Below are 14,830 nucleotides of genomic sequence, written 5' to 3'. Positions count from 1 at the left end.
CAATTTGATAGAAACCAAACAGCTGACTGACTCGAGTAGCGTTCGTTGGTCAATGATACTCCGAGCTGACTAGCAGCAGCATCAGCTAAATATCACCACCGAATGTCGAAACATGGGCTGCCGGGCTCTGCGCTACCAAAAGTTAAACACAAGCGACACATTAAGAAACAAGGTAAAACGACACCCGAGATTGGCGAGGTGCGCCTCGGGACGACCTTGCCCAAGTCGCGGGTCTTTCGGTGAAGGCCATTGACGTAAATTGACGACAAGAACAGGACCCATTAGCAGTGGATTTGAGACGTTCTGTGTTCCACATAGATGAAATTGGATCGAGTTTGGGGTGTGATCAAAAGTCAAAACACGGTGGCAAAAATAATCACCGAATGGGTCTTTACGGTTCTTCTCCGATAGAAGTCTCTGCTATACAACGCTGCGATGATTGAAATAGTGGAGCATAGAAAACCAATTCAAGTTGAACAAGTAAAAACACACACTCTTTACAGATGCACGGGCCGAAGGTTGGGCAGTCCACTGATCATTCAACAAGAGCCAAAGGTTGTACCGCTCATGACAACTCTACACGAGATGATGATTGCGCCGGCTAATGACCATTCTATCTTGGATTCCTCGAGTCGAGAAAGACGCACCACGCTAGATATGGGGTACAGACTAGGGGGGCGTTGCTGATTAATGGTCAGCTGCATCCCAATAGGAAGTATCCCGTATCAGGCACACGTACAGAGCATCGAAGACTGCAACATACCAATTATGAGAACACTTGTAATATTAACCTCGAGCCAACCGCGAGTAATCGGTTACATATTACTAACATAGTTGTAAGACAAAAATTGTCAAAATATTGGACTCCCGGCCCCGTCAGGCTAACGCCACATGTGCCTTAATAAAAAATATATTTTGGGAAAAAAAACAAAAGTAAAAACACTGACATGATCAAGGTTCGAGTTGAACTTAGGTTTGAATTAGGATTTACACTTTCAAGCGTATCAAATATCGAAGATATTGTCGATATTTTTTTTTTTTGACATCGAACTCCACCGTTTTTTTTTTGTAAAAATTGGGACCTTATGCAAAAAAAAATCATTCTTATTTTTGAAAGCACTTCCCGTCACTAGCCACAGGTGTTTCCCACCTTCCTGGTGGTATTCGAAACGATCCACGAATCTGTGCAATTGTTGGTCTCACCGTAAGAATAGAAGTGCTGGTAAGCAAGGCCATGTGCGATGTATCGGAACGAATCGGGGTCGGAAGAGATGATATCTCGAGAATATGGATTAGGATATTCAATTAAAGTGTTTAATAGCTTGAGCAAAACGTGACCAAGCTTTGTCGTGCAGCAAAATCACCTTATCGCTCATATTGAGACCGCTTTTCCTTCAATGATTCTATTTTTCGGTATTAGAACATGGCATTCAGTGAGTACATAATTTTAAAAGTCGCAGACTGTTGTGAATTATATACAATCGATAGCCTTTTTTGATTCATTGCTTCAAACACCTGTTGTCGAAAACAAAACATCAATATCCAGAAATCTTAGAGTGACTCAAATTCTAATTCGTACACCACCATGCAGATCTCTTTTCACCAGTTCCGAACGTCGAAAACAAGCTTTCGAAACATTCTAAAGGGTGTGTCCCATCAAATTGCATCACGGAAAAAACGCTGTAGAAATTTAGTTTTTAGGAATTTTATCTTCAGCTTTCGCTTATAATCAGATAAGAGTGTATAGATCACGTTGGCCATGCTTCACTGTCAATTTTTCGTAAATTTGGAAGAATGTCGTCGAACGAAAAAGAGCGTCGTGAATTAATCCTGTGCACTCATTTCGAGAATCCGGAGTTGTCACATCGGGACATCGGTAAGATGCTGGGAATCGTCCAATCCACGGTCAGCAGAGTACTAAAACGATACTTCGAGAACCTAACCATCGACCGGAAGGTGAAGAACGGCAAAAATTGATGCTCCGTCAGTGAAAAAGATCACAAGCGCGTAGTTAAGCAGTTTAGACGTGATCCGAGAAGTTCGGTCCGGGATGTCGCCAATAAGCTGAATTTGTCAAGTTCATTCGTCCAGCGGCCAAGCAGTGGGAGGGCCTGCGTACATACAAGGTTCAGAAGGCTCCTAACCGCGACGAAAGGCAAAACATGGTGGGGAAGACGCGAGCCCGGAAGCTGTACACCGAAATGCGGGTTCGTCAGCATTGCCTGGTAATGGACGACGAAATCTACGTCAAAGCGGACTTTCGTCAGCTGCCGGGCCTGTTGTTCTTCTCCGCAGAGGACAAATTCAGCGTTCCGGAGGAGATTCGCAAGCAGAAACTATCCAAGTTTGCCAAAAAGTACATGATGTGGCAAGCGATCTGCTCTTGCGGAAAGCGGAGCGCCCCCTTCGTGATGACCGGCACGGTAAACGGGAAGGTTTACCTTAAGGAGTGCCTACAGAAGCGCTTACTACCACTATTGAAGCAGCACGAGGGCCCGACCATCTTCTGGCCGGATCTCGCTTCGTGCCACTATTCAAAGGACGTGTTGGAGTGGTACGAAGCCAACGGGGTCACCTTCGTGCCAAAGGAAATGAACCCGCCCAACGCGCCGGAGCTTCGCCCAATAGAGAAATATTGGGCGATTATGAAGCAGGCCCTCCGGAAGAACCCAAAAGTTGTCAAATCGGAGGCGGACTTCAAGAGAAAATGGATTTCTGTTCAAAAAAAACTACAACCTGACGTTGTACAGAACCATATGGACGGGGTAAAGAGGAAGGTGCGAGCATACGGGCTTAGGCTCGAAGTATGAATAAAAAGAAATCGCCAAAAGTTGTTTAATAGTTTTTGTTTTACTGTCTAAAATTTTCAAAAGGATCGGTCTACTGGGCGAATTTCTACAGCGTTTTTTCTGTGATGCAATTTGATGTGACACACCCTTTATTTAATAATGGGATGTACATATTTTAAAACTTGAGCCTTCAGCTGTTGGAATTTTTTGAATAGTTCAAATATTTTTTAAATTATATTTTATCATATTTTTATCTTGATTTGTGTAGATTAGGATTGAACGATCTTGGATCGATATTTAGAAGATTGATATTTTCCGGTTCGATATCGGATGTTTTGGATCGATTCTTTGTACTCCAAAAAACAATTTAAAAAATATTTTTAAGTTAAACGGTTTATTGAACTAAAAGCTAGAAAATAATTAGACAAGTTGCAGTTAGTAGTTATCACATCCCTTCCTTCATTATTCCAGTGCAATGATGAGACTAAAATAGAACCGTGGGGCACGTCGGATTTGCGATATCCACAGTTAGTTGTTTCATCATATTCCCACGATTTAATTGTAGTCTCATCATTGCCCTAGATTAAAGAAGGAAGGGATGTGATAACTACTAACTGCAACTTTCCCAATTATTTTCTAGCTTTTAGTACATTAAACCGTTTAACTTAAAAAGTTTTTTTTCCTTTTTTTATTTTCTAGTTTTAGTACACTTTCTGTATGATTACAATAAAACCATTCAGCTTTTTTAAATTATTATTTCTTACCTATTTTTTCGGAATATTTTGATGATGTACTGTATTCTATTAGTTAAATCATTTCATTCGATACCGATAGTGAGGTGATAAGAAAAAGAATACATACACCTTTTTGAGTTTATGTTGTTCATAATGTAGTGTGTTCGCCAAGTCAAGCCATTCAGCCAATTTTTAGCGGCGTTCAAATTGAATTTCTAATTTTTATTAACGTGGGACAACCTTACAAACACACACACATACATACAAACAGGTCAAGTTGAATGAAACCGTTTAAAAAGTAATTTTTTTTTTTGTTATAGCGGCCATTTTGGATGTGAATTTTTCATAGATAGCTACTAGTCAACTAGTCAACCCCTTTTCATTTGATACCTATTTTGATGAGTTTTTGAAAAATCATGTAATCCGACATTTTATGGTGGCGGCCATTTTGGATTCTACTAGCCAACCCCTTTCATTTGACACCCATATTGATGGAGTTTTGGGAAAATGTATAAACCGCCATTTTGTGGGGGCGGCCATTTTGGATTTGTATTGCTCATGAATATATGTGTTCTACTAGTCAAGTCCTTCATTTAATACCCATATTGATGGGGTTTGGGAAAAACCCATATTGAATGGGTTTTGAGAAAATATGTGATCAGCCATTTTGTAGCGGCCGCCATCTTGGATTTTTAGAATCATGAAATACGCAGTCCTATAATGACTGCAGAGATTAATGTGTGTTCCAAATTTCAGATCAATCGGTCAACAGAAAGGGGTTCAATTTTCTATTAATGTGGTAAAGCGCTACAGAAAAACATGTTACAAACATACAAAGTACAGGGCAAGCTAAATAAAACCGTTTAATAATAAAAATTGCGAAAATCGATCTTCGATCTTTCCGACCATTTTGATCGCATTTGTAAATTTGTTTTTCAGTGAACATTGGTTTTAGTCTCACAAAAAAACCACATGACAAATTTCATAAACATGGATCCCTATCAAGGTCCACAAATAAGTGGTCGCAAATTTGGGAGGAAAGGTTTTGTAGGTTTGATTATTACAAAACAAGTGGCCACAAGCAGGGCCCGAAATCTTCGAAGGTGAAAAATGAGGACCGACTCTACTCTCAGCAGCTTCGCTTCGACTAGAACTGCTTCGGCATTCACCGGCAACAAAAAGAGACTTGACTAGAAAATTATTTGACTAGCGTTGACTAGCGAGGATGACTGGTGAGCTAGTCCAATCAGTGGTTATTATAACTAACTCGACTAATGAATACAAATCTGCCTCTTCATTCAACTGACTTCAATCCACACTTCCATTTCCCCCTGACACTAAATCATACCCGCGTACGCAATCTTATTTTTACGTCCGTAGAAAGAGGAACAAAAACATGATTGCTAATGCAAAAAAGAAGTTACCCCATCAATGGACGGTTTATTGTCTACCCATCGTGAACTCAAACCAACGAACTTAGACATTTATCAAGTATGCTGTAAGGGTCCTCGCGTTAGTATTAGTTAGTATTAGGCGTGCAAAATAGCACACACACTGCACGTTATCTTATACGTATAAGTAATTTTCGTGTACGATACAAAAGAATCTAGCTCACCTGTAGTGTATGTCAAACCACGGTAGAGGGAGATAGCGACTAAACGCCCGACTGACATTCAAGATGCTTGGTATTCCCCAAATATTTTTTGGCGCACAACCTTAACGCCTGCTTCGCCATAACGTCAGTTTAATGCATTGATGCATTCTCAAAGGCACCAACGAAGCCCTTATGATGACGGAAAACAAACAATGTTAACAGCTTGGAAAAAGACTGAATTATGCCATACAGCTTGTACTCTGCTGTAACACCCATTGATGCGAGTTCGCTGATGATTTTGACAAGAGTGACCGCCTTCACTACCAGCGGGGAGAGCTTCTTGGTTGCTGCCTGGGTAACGACGTTTACATTTTCTGACTGACGCGCCGAAATCGCCTACTTCGCTGTTGTTCGATGCGGTGTTACACTCGCGAAAGCTCGGTCCAGTGCGAGCGTTTTTCACTGCACTAACATCGCGTGCACCATTAGATTATGCTTGCCTCGAAATTTTATTGCCCCTGGCAATGCGTTCGTTTTTTGCAGGGCTCGAGCCTGCCTTCCTCTTCTTCTTGCTCATCACACAACGTCCAATTTATGACGCGGAAATAAAAAACACACGATACGAATAACGAACAGAAAAACCAAACGACGATATCCAAGTTGGATTACCACTGGTGGGGTCCAATCTTAGACCGAAGCGCAGCGAAAGCAAAGTGAACTGGATTGCTCAACAGTCCGATGCCGAATGTAAGTTTGTCTCAGCGAGATCCACTGTTTATACTCTAGGCAAGTATTCCCCTTCATTCTTCTACTTTTGCTTTGTTCACGGAGACTTTCAATCCTACGATTTCCCCACCGTTGGTCGTCGATAAGTTGCTCGTTATTGACAGCTCTGATCGGGAAAGCACACAAATGGACAAAACAAATGTATGGGGAAATGGAAACGCTTAAAGTTTTCATGAATTTTATCCATTTACAAACCAGGAGATTCTAATGTATAGCACATTAAACAAATCTTACGGAATTTCCGATTCGTTTAGTATGTAAATTGCCAGAATCCGTTCGCGACAAAAAAAGTTATTTACGTTAAATTTATTTCATAAAAACGTGACCTGTTTTCTGATTTGGCACCCTTAAGAAAGACGTAGTTCTACGTCAAAAATCGTGCGAAACCAGTTGGTTTAAAAAATCGTGTTCGGTACACATTTTGAAAAAAAAAATTTCGTGCGGTAGATAGGGACCGCATAAAAAAAAATTTCCCCCAAAAAAATAAATCAAATCCACGACGTTGACCGTTGAATTTCCTTTTGTTTCACTGCTTTGCGATGGGATAGTTTGCCTTTTCGGTTGCGCGTGGCTGTTTTGTGCTTTTAGTTGCATGTCGAAACGTGTTGCTGTTGGAAATCATGTCATGCAAAAACTTAGAGCATTTGATGCGAGGAGGGGAATGATTTCAGAATATGATAATTGAGACGCAAATGTGCTTTTTTCGCACTGAAATGCATATAAATCATCGAAAAAAACTAAATGGACGATAACTTCGTGAAACATGCTTCTTTTCATATACCGCACAAAAAAAAATCGCACAGAAAAAACAGCACAAGAACAGAAAACCGCACAAAGAAAATCGCACAAAAAAAACCGCACAAAAACAGGTTTTACTGTATATAGATTGTCAGCGAGGCTCTGGATCAGTTGTTGCACTTGGATCATTGTTGAACTTCTTATAATAATTTCCAATTACTTTATTTAATTTTATAATTCGCCCTGGAAAATAAAAAAAATGTCTGGTCTTTCAAGTTGTTTTTGTGACCTTCATGTTGAATATTAATCAATAAAATGTCTTTGATGTTTGAAGAAAAACAAATGCGAAATTTTCTTCCATGTTTGTAGAAAAGACAACACTTACCCCTATCATACGATCTATGGTGAAAAATTTACTTTTAGTTTTTTTGCACGCTTCGAGATAAAAATTTGAAAAAAATACTGAAAGTGCATCTTACTATGGTGTATTGAGAAATACTATCAAAAAATTTTCCATCAAAAATTTAAGTAATAAAAAAATCCTCAAATATTGAATTTTTTTTGGAGAGACTTAAAGTTTCAGTACTCCACTAATTCGTATTCAAATGTATTGAATGCGATTGACCGTTCTGTGAATGATCATTATCACAGCAAACATCAAATCGTTATCGCCGACCACACTGCTGGTTTCGAAACATTGTTGTTCTTTTTAAGTGGGTATTCAGTCTAGAAATTTGATTAAAAAAAAAAAATTCTTGAACGGTTTTTTTAGCTTGCCCTGTAACATGTTTGCAACGTGTTTGTCTGTAGCGCCCCACATTAATCCCACAATAATAGAAATTTGACCCCCTTGCTGTTGACCGATTGATCTGAAATTACCATTATTTCTGCAGTCACTATAAAACTGTGTATTTCATGATCCTAAAAATCCAAGATGGCGTCCGCTACAAAATGGCGGATCACATATTTTCTTTGAACTCCATCAATATGGGTATCAAATGAAAGGGCTTGACTAGTAGAACACAGTTATTTATGAAAAATGCAAATCCAAGATGGTGGCCACTTAAAATTACGGACTACATATTCTCTCAAAACCCCATTAATATGGGTATTAAACAAAAGGACTTGACTAGTAGAACACGGTTTTTATGAAAAATACAAATCCAAGATAGTGGCCAGTACAAAATGGCGATAATTTTTTTTTTCTCCCAAAATCCCATCAATATGGGTATTAAATGAAAGGAATTGACTAGTAGAACGCAATTATGCATTAGAAAAGCAAACTTAAAATGGCCACCTTTACAAAATGGCAACAAATATATTGTTTTTCAAAACCCCACCAATATGAGTATCAAATGAAGAGGATTGACCAGTAGAACGCAGTTATTTATGAAAAAATGTAAATCTGTAATGGCCACCACCACAAAATGGTGATATATATATATATATATATATATATATATATATATATATATATATATATATATATATATATATATATTCTCAAGGCACAGTTATTATGGGTATCAAATGAGAGGGCTTGAATAGTTGATCACATAACTTGAAAACTCCAAACCCAAGATGGCCTCAATCACAAAATAGCAAAATACTTTTTTAAACGCTTTTATTTAACTTTAACTGATTGTATGTATGTATATATGTCTGTATGGTTGTCCCACATTAATAGAAATTTGACCAATAGGAACTGACCGATTGTTCTGAAATTTATAAAACCCCTTTATCTCTGCTGTCATATTAAAACTGCTTATTCCATAACCTTGAAAGAATCCAATTTGACCGCCGCTACAAAATAGCTGATTCCATATTATCTGAAAAAAAAAAGATTGGGATATGTGTATCAAACGAACGAACTTGACTTGGAGAACACACTATGTATTTTTTGCAATCTACTCAATATTGGTATCAAATGAAATGACATGACTAATAGAATACAGTACAATGGTTTTATTGTAGAGAAAGATTATATTTTTCTATATGATTTTAAGAGGCGTAGCACTTAAGGCTTTTGCCTCCCCGAGAAATATTATATTGAAACAGATAATGTACTAAAAACTAGAAAATACAATTAGTAAAAAAACCTTCTAGGTTAAACGGTTTCATTGTGATTAAACATAGCAATGAACTAAAAGCTAGAAAATAATTAGACAAGTTGCAGTTAGCAGTTATCACACTCCTTCCTTCATTAATCTAGGGCATTGATGAGACTAAAATAAAATCGTGGGGCATAATATAATGGAATCGTTAACTGTGGATAATGGAAATTAAACGTGCCCCACGATTTTTTTTGTCTCATCAATGCCCTAGATTAATGAAGGAAGGGGTGTGATAACTGCTAACTGCTACTTGCCTTATTATTTTCTAGCTTTTAGTACATTGCTATGTTGATTCATAATGAAACCGTTTAACTTAAAACGTTTTTTTTACTTATTTTGTTTTCTTCATATTTCTGGAATTTGGAGATACAAGAATATGCCAATAGCAATTTTTGTCTTCAAACGGCCGCCATTTTGTTCAAAGAATGTTTTGACTTGTCCGAGGCTCGAACCATAGAATCTGTTCGATCTATTTGTTTCAGATAACCAGAATGCCTGGAATCGTGTACGTCATTGAAAAAAAATTAATTATTATAACAATAATTAATTATAATTAATTATTATGATTATTATTTGTTCTTTTCCGTTCAATTTTTGTTTTTTTTTTGTTTTCTAACAAATAATAGATAAACAAATAATAAAGTAATGAATAGTAAAAATATTCTTTGTTTTATTTTTTCGTCCAAAATTCGAGCCACTACACCAGAATACTCTTTTAAGGGGGGACCCTTGTCTGGAAGGTCGGAAAATAATGAATTTTCATGGATTTTTTTCGGATGTTACGAATAAAGTTAAGTGTTTGTGTATTATGGTTATTGTTTAAGGTTCATTTGAAAATGTATTTTCCAATGAATGAGTGCATGAATAATGATTATGACGCTGTTGGCAGCTGAATGCGTGGGTGTTGTCTGAAAATCGGTACCTTGCTGGTGGTATTGGTTCTGAAGCAACGGGGTGTCGTAGAACAAATTACAATGAATATTTTGAATGTTTAGGACAATACCTAAAGCGTTTTACATAGGGGTTTTTCGAAAATTCGAAAAATTGCCAAAATGGCGGCCATTGATATTTTTTTCATGAAAAATCTCTAAACGATTTTTAAAAAATCAAAAAAATTAGATATCAAAAAACGGCTATGTAACGCCTTAAATAATTAATTTTTACTGATAAAAAATTTCATCCATATCGGTCGAGTAGATCCTGAGATATCGATACCACCAGTTGAAACATGGCTTCGAGAAAAACGCGTTTAAAAATTCGTACAGCAATACTATATCCCAACAGCCAACAGTATTAAGTCACCTCATACTGTTGGCTGTAACTTTCCAACGAATTCAAATATCGAGAAATCCTTTTAGGAGAACGTTTCTGAGGGCATAAGCTCTTCAAAAATGCAAAAAATAAAAATTATATTCTTTTCTATTTTCCGGACCGGGTCCCCCCCTTAATATATATTCACCGACAAAAGCCGTAAAATTGCACTGCGTTCGCTCGCGGAAACACACTCCCCCGCAGTGATGTTTTTCAATTTGGCCGCAAAATTGCAAATACACATTTGCAGTTTTAGCGGCACCAGCAATGCATTTGCTACTGCACTGATAGCGACGTTTTTTGTTTGTTTGTTTTGTTTTTATTCGATAGAACAATTTCCCTATCGGAGTGCTTTCAGCCACATTTGCTACCACCCACGATTCCGCCTTTTCGCCCCTCTGATGCACTCCGTAAGCGTGGCTTGGGTTGTTGGGAGAGCATCGAGTTCACAAGCATTAGCGGCAGTCGATCTGGTTGGAACAGAGCCAACATTCACTAATCACGAATCAGTGCTGCCTAAAGTCTGGGCACAGTATACCTTTTGGTAAAATAATGGTCCATGGTTATTTTTGCCCACGATTCGAACCCTTTCGAACCTCTAAACCAGCAGCCAGTTAAATTCTTTAATTGCATTTTTTTTCCAGTACCAAACCGCAAAGTGGACGTAGGACTAACGTTGACTTAGCAAATAATAAGTAACAAGCATATAAATCTCAGACATTTCATCTCTTAGACATACCACTTCGTTTAGCCGGAAAAGAATTATTAACGCTCAAAGGGGGCATCGATTCCTCCTCGGAAATACCCAGCGCAAATAGTACCCACTGCCCAAGCCCCGACAACTGGAATAATCGTTAATCCGGAGCAGGAATATTAACACTTGAGAAGGAATGGATTCCTCCTAGAAATTACACAGTAAAAATAAGGCCTCCTTCCCAAAATTTCCAACTTCCCAATAACGACGATCGATTGCAGCATTCGTGAAAAAATATTGATATGTAATATAATATCCACTACACCATATCATATCGTGTTCTTCACTATCAAATCCATAGTCAATGGCACCCATCGATACCTCGGTTTTCGCTAACTGCTCCGTTAGGTCCGACTGCAGAGGAGAAATGGAATTGAAAAGCGACAAACGGGAGAAAGAGATGTTGGAAGTTGAAAGGAGATTGGCAGAAAACTTCTGCATTTTATCATTCGAATAATGTGATTATCATACAACTTCGTTTTGCCAGAGATTATTAATGCTTAAAGGAGGAATCGAGTCCTCCGAGGAAATATCCAGCGTAAATTAGTATCGACTATCGATTGCGGCATTCGTACACAAATTATTTTATATCACAAACTATCACAAATTTCGTATTCTTCATTATCGAATCCATAATCAATGGAACCCATCTGTATCGAATTATCATCGACACCACGATTTTCTCTAAATACTCCTTTCAGTTCGGCCTGCAAAAACTTTCCTAAACTCTAATATATATTATAAGAAAACAAAAACTTTCCTAAACTCTAATATATTATATAAGGTAATATCACGCTCTCCTCGGATACAACGGGCTAGCTGGATGTGACGCGTTTTGCGTGGATAGCAATCAAATTGGTATCTTCGAATAGGCCTCCTGCAGTGTCATAACCGCGGAACTTTGGAAGCGCCAGTCGGTTTAAAGTCCTGGGCAATTCCACGAGCCAAACGCTGCAAAGGTAGCTTGCGGATCAGCATTTCGGTCGACTTCTGATAGCGACGAAGTTCACGCAAAGAGATGGTTTCGATGTGGCTTCTTCACACTTCCTGCGGCTGATGCGCTTTTCCGAGCTGCTTGACCACCGGTAGATTTAGGAGCTGTCTGTAGTAGGTAGAAACGTAGGACTAACGTTGACTTAGCAAATAATAAGTAACAAGCATATAAATCTCAGACATTTCATCTCTTAGACATACCACTTCGTTTAGCCGGAAAAGAATTATTAACGCTCAAAGGGGGCATCGATTCCTCCTCGGAAATACCCAGCGCAAATAGTACCCACTGCCCAAGCCCCGACAACTGGAATAATCGTTAATCCGGAGCAGGAATATTAACACTTGAGAAGGAATGGATTCCTCCTAGAAATTACACAGTAAAAATAAGGCCTCCTTCCCAAAATTTCCAACTTCCCAATAACGACGATCGATTGCAGCATTCGTGAAAAAATATTGATATGTAATATAATATCCACTACACCATATCATATCGTGTTCTTCACTATCAAATCCATAGTCAATGGCACCCATCGATACCTCGGTTTTCGCTAACTGCTCCGTTAGGTCCGACTGCAGAGGAGAAATGGAATTGAAAAGCGACAAACGGGAGAAAGAGATGTTGGAAGTTGAAAGGAGATTGGCAGAAAACTTCTGCATTTTATCATTCGAATAATGTGATTATCATACAACTTCGTTTTGCCAGAGATTATTAATGCTTAAAGGAGGAATCGAGTCCTCCGAGGAAATATCCAGCGTAAATTAGTATCGACTATCGATTGCGGCATTCGTACACAAATTATTTTATATCACAAACTATCACAAATTTCGTATTCTTCATTATCGAATCCATAATCAATGGAACCCATCTGTATCGAATTATCATCGACACCACGATTTTCTCTAAATACTCCTTTCAGTTCGGCCTGCAAAAACTTTCCTAAACTCTAATATATATTATAAGAAAACAAAAACTTTCCTAAACTCTAATATATTATATAAGGTAATATCACGCTCTCCTCGGATACAACGGGCTAGCTGGATGTGACGCGTTTTGCGTGGATAGCAATCAAATTGGTATCTTCGAATAGGCCTCCTGCAGTGTCATAACCGCGGAACTTTGGAAGCGCCAGTCGGTTTAAAGTCCTGGGCAATTCCACGAGCCAAACGCTGCAAAGGTAGCTTGCGGATCAGCATTTCGGTCGACTTCTGATAGCGACGAAGTTCACGCAAAGAGATGGTTTCGATGTGGCTTCTTCACACTTCCTGCGGCTGATGCGCTTTTCCGAGCTGCTTGACCACCGGTAGATTTAGGAGCTGTCTGTAGTAGGTAGAAATGAACGAAAGCAAAGAAAGCGTCATATTATAAACCATAGCAGTATAGTATACAGTAATGTATTTGAATTCATTGATGCTAAATCATGCGATTGGTGCGATTGATTAGTAACTATCAATCATATTAATTCAACATGCACAAAATGTTATGGCTGCGGTATGATATTGAATGTAATGCAAAGTGTCCGGATCAATCGATGTTATTCATTTATCTCTCAGCCTAAGCTAGGAACATACTAAAAGGGGTGGGATTTACATTTCATACTGTTATGGTTTATAATATGACGCTTCCTGAGCTTTGGTTCATTTCTACCTCTACCGTGAGGACTCGTTTCATCGGGACCAAACAGACAGCTCGTAAATCTACCAGTGGTAATGCAGCTCGGAAAAACGCACCAGCCGCAGGATGTGTGAAGAAGCCACATCGCTACCGACCGGGAACCATCTCTTTACGTGAAATTCGCCGCTATTAGAAGTCGACTGAAATGCTGATCCGTAAGCTACCTTTGCAGCATTTGGTTCGTGGAATTGTCCAGGACCTCAAAACCGACTTGCGCTTCCAAAGTTTTCCGTGGTTATGACATTGCAGGAGGCAAGCGAGGCATATTTAGTCGGCCTGTTCGAAGATGCCAATTTGTGTGTTAAGCCACGCAAAACGCGTCACATCATGCTCAAGGACATCCAGCTAGCCCATCGTATCCGAGGAGAGCGTGCTTAAACTGCCGCGCTTACGCTTTCGTCATTATTATCACAGTACCTTGGCATATAATCAACGGCCCTTTTCAGGGACACCAAATTCATGGATTAGAGTTCAGAATAGTTTTTGCAGACCAGATTCAGCGAAAATGGTGGTGTGGATGATAATTCGATACCGATGGGCGCCATTGACTATGGATTTGATAATGACGAATACGAAATATATGAAAGTGGATATTTCACCATATCGAAGAAATCACTGTGATAAAAACTGCATTATAAAATTATTTATGTACGAATGCCACAATCGATGGTCGACTCTAATTTACGCTGGGTATTTCCTTGGAGGACTCGATTCCTCCTTTGAGCATTTATAATCTCTTTCTGGCAAAACGAAGTGGTATGAATCACATTATTCGAATGATAAAATGAAGATGTTTTCTGTCAATTTCTCTTCAACCACCAAACATCTCTTTCTCCCGTTTGTTGTTATTGCGTTCGCTAATCCTTTCTCATAACACCCATTTCTCGTTTGAGAAATTGTTGAGTAAACATCGTTTGCCAGTGCGCGTAGAGCGGGAATTCCTTGAGATTCACTGCACCTCTAATAAATTGTCAAAAGACGTGGTCTTACGTTGATCGCACTAGATCGAAAAATCCAAAACGAAATGTATTTGGTCGCAGCATTATATGAGTAGAAAGCAAATAATCGCTCGAAAATTATATGATTTTCTCGATGTGAAACATTTTCCGTTTTTCATGCTATGCATCCAATATTGGATACGAAAATTTTCTACTTAATTGCGATTGATTGAAAAATCACAAAACCAAATGTATTTGGTTGCAGTGTTATATGGATAGAAAACATTAAAATAAACTAAAAAATTTAAATAAAGACAAATTAACGCTCAAAATATCGGTCTCCGGCGTAACGCTTTCGTTTTTACACCCCGGTATTGAAATGAAAGACGTAGTCCTACGTCAAAATG

The sequence above is a fragment of the Toxorhynchites rutilus genome, unplaced genomic scaffold, assembly GCF_029784135.1.
Source record: "Toxorhynchites rutilus septentrionalis strain SRP unplaced genomic scaffold, ASM2978413v1 HiC_scaffold_34, whole genome shotgun sequence".
NCBI lineage: Eukaryota > Metazoa > Arthropoda > Insecta > Diptera > Culicidae > Toxorhynchites > Toxorhynchites rutilus.
The sequence above is the reverse complement of the archived record's forward strand: the minus strand, read 5'-3'. Positions refer to the sequence as shown.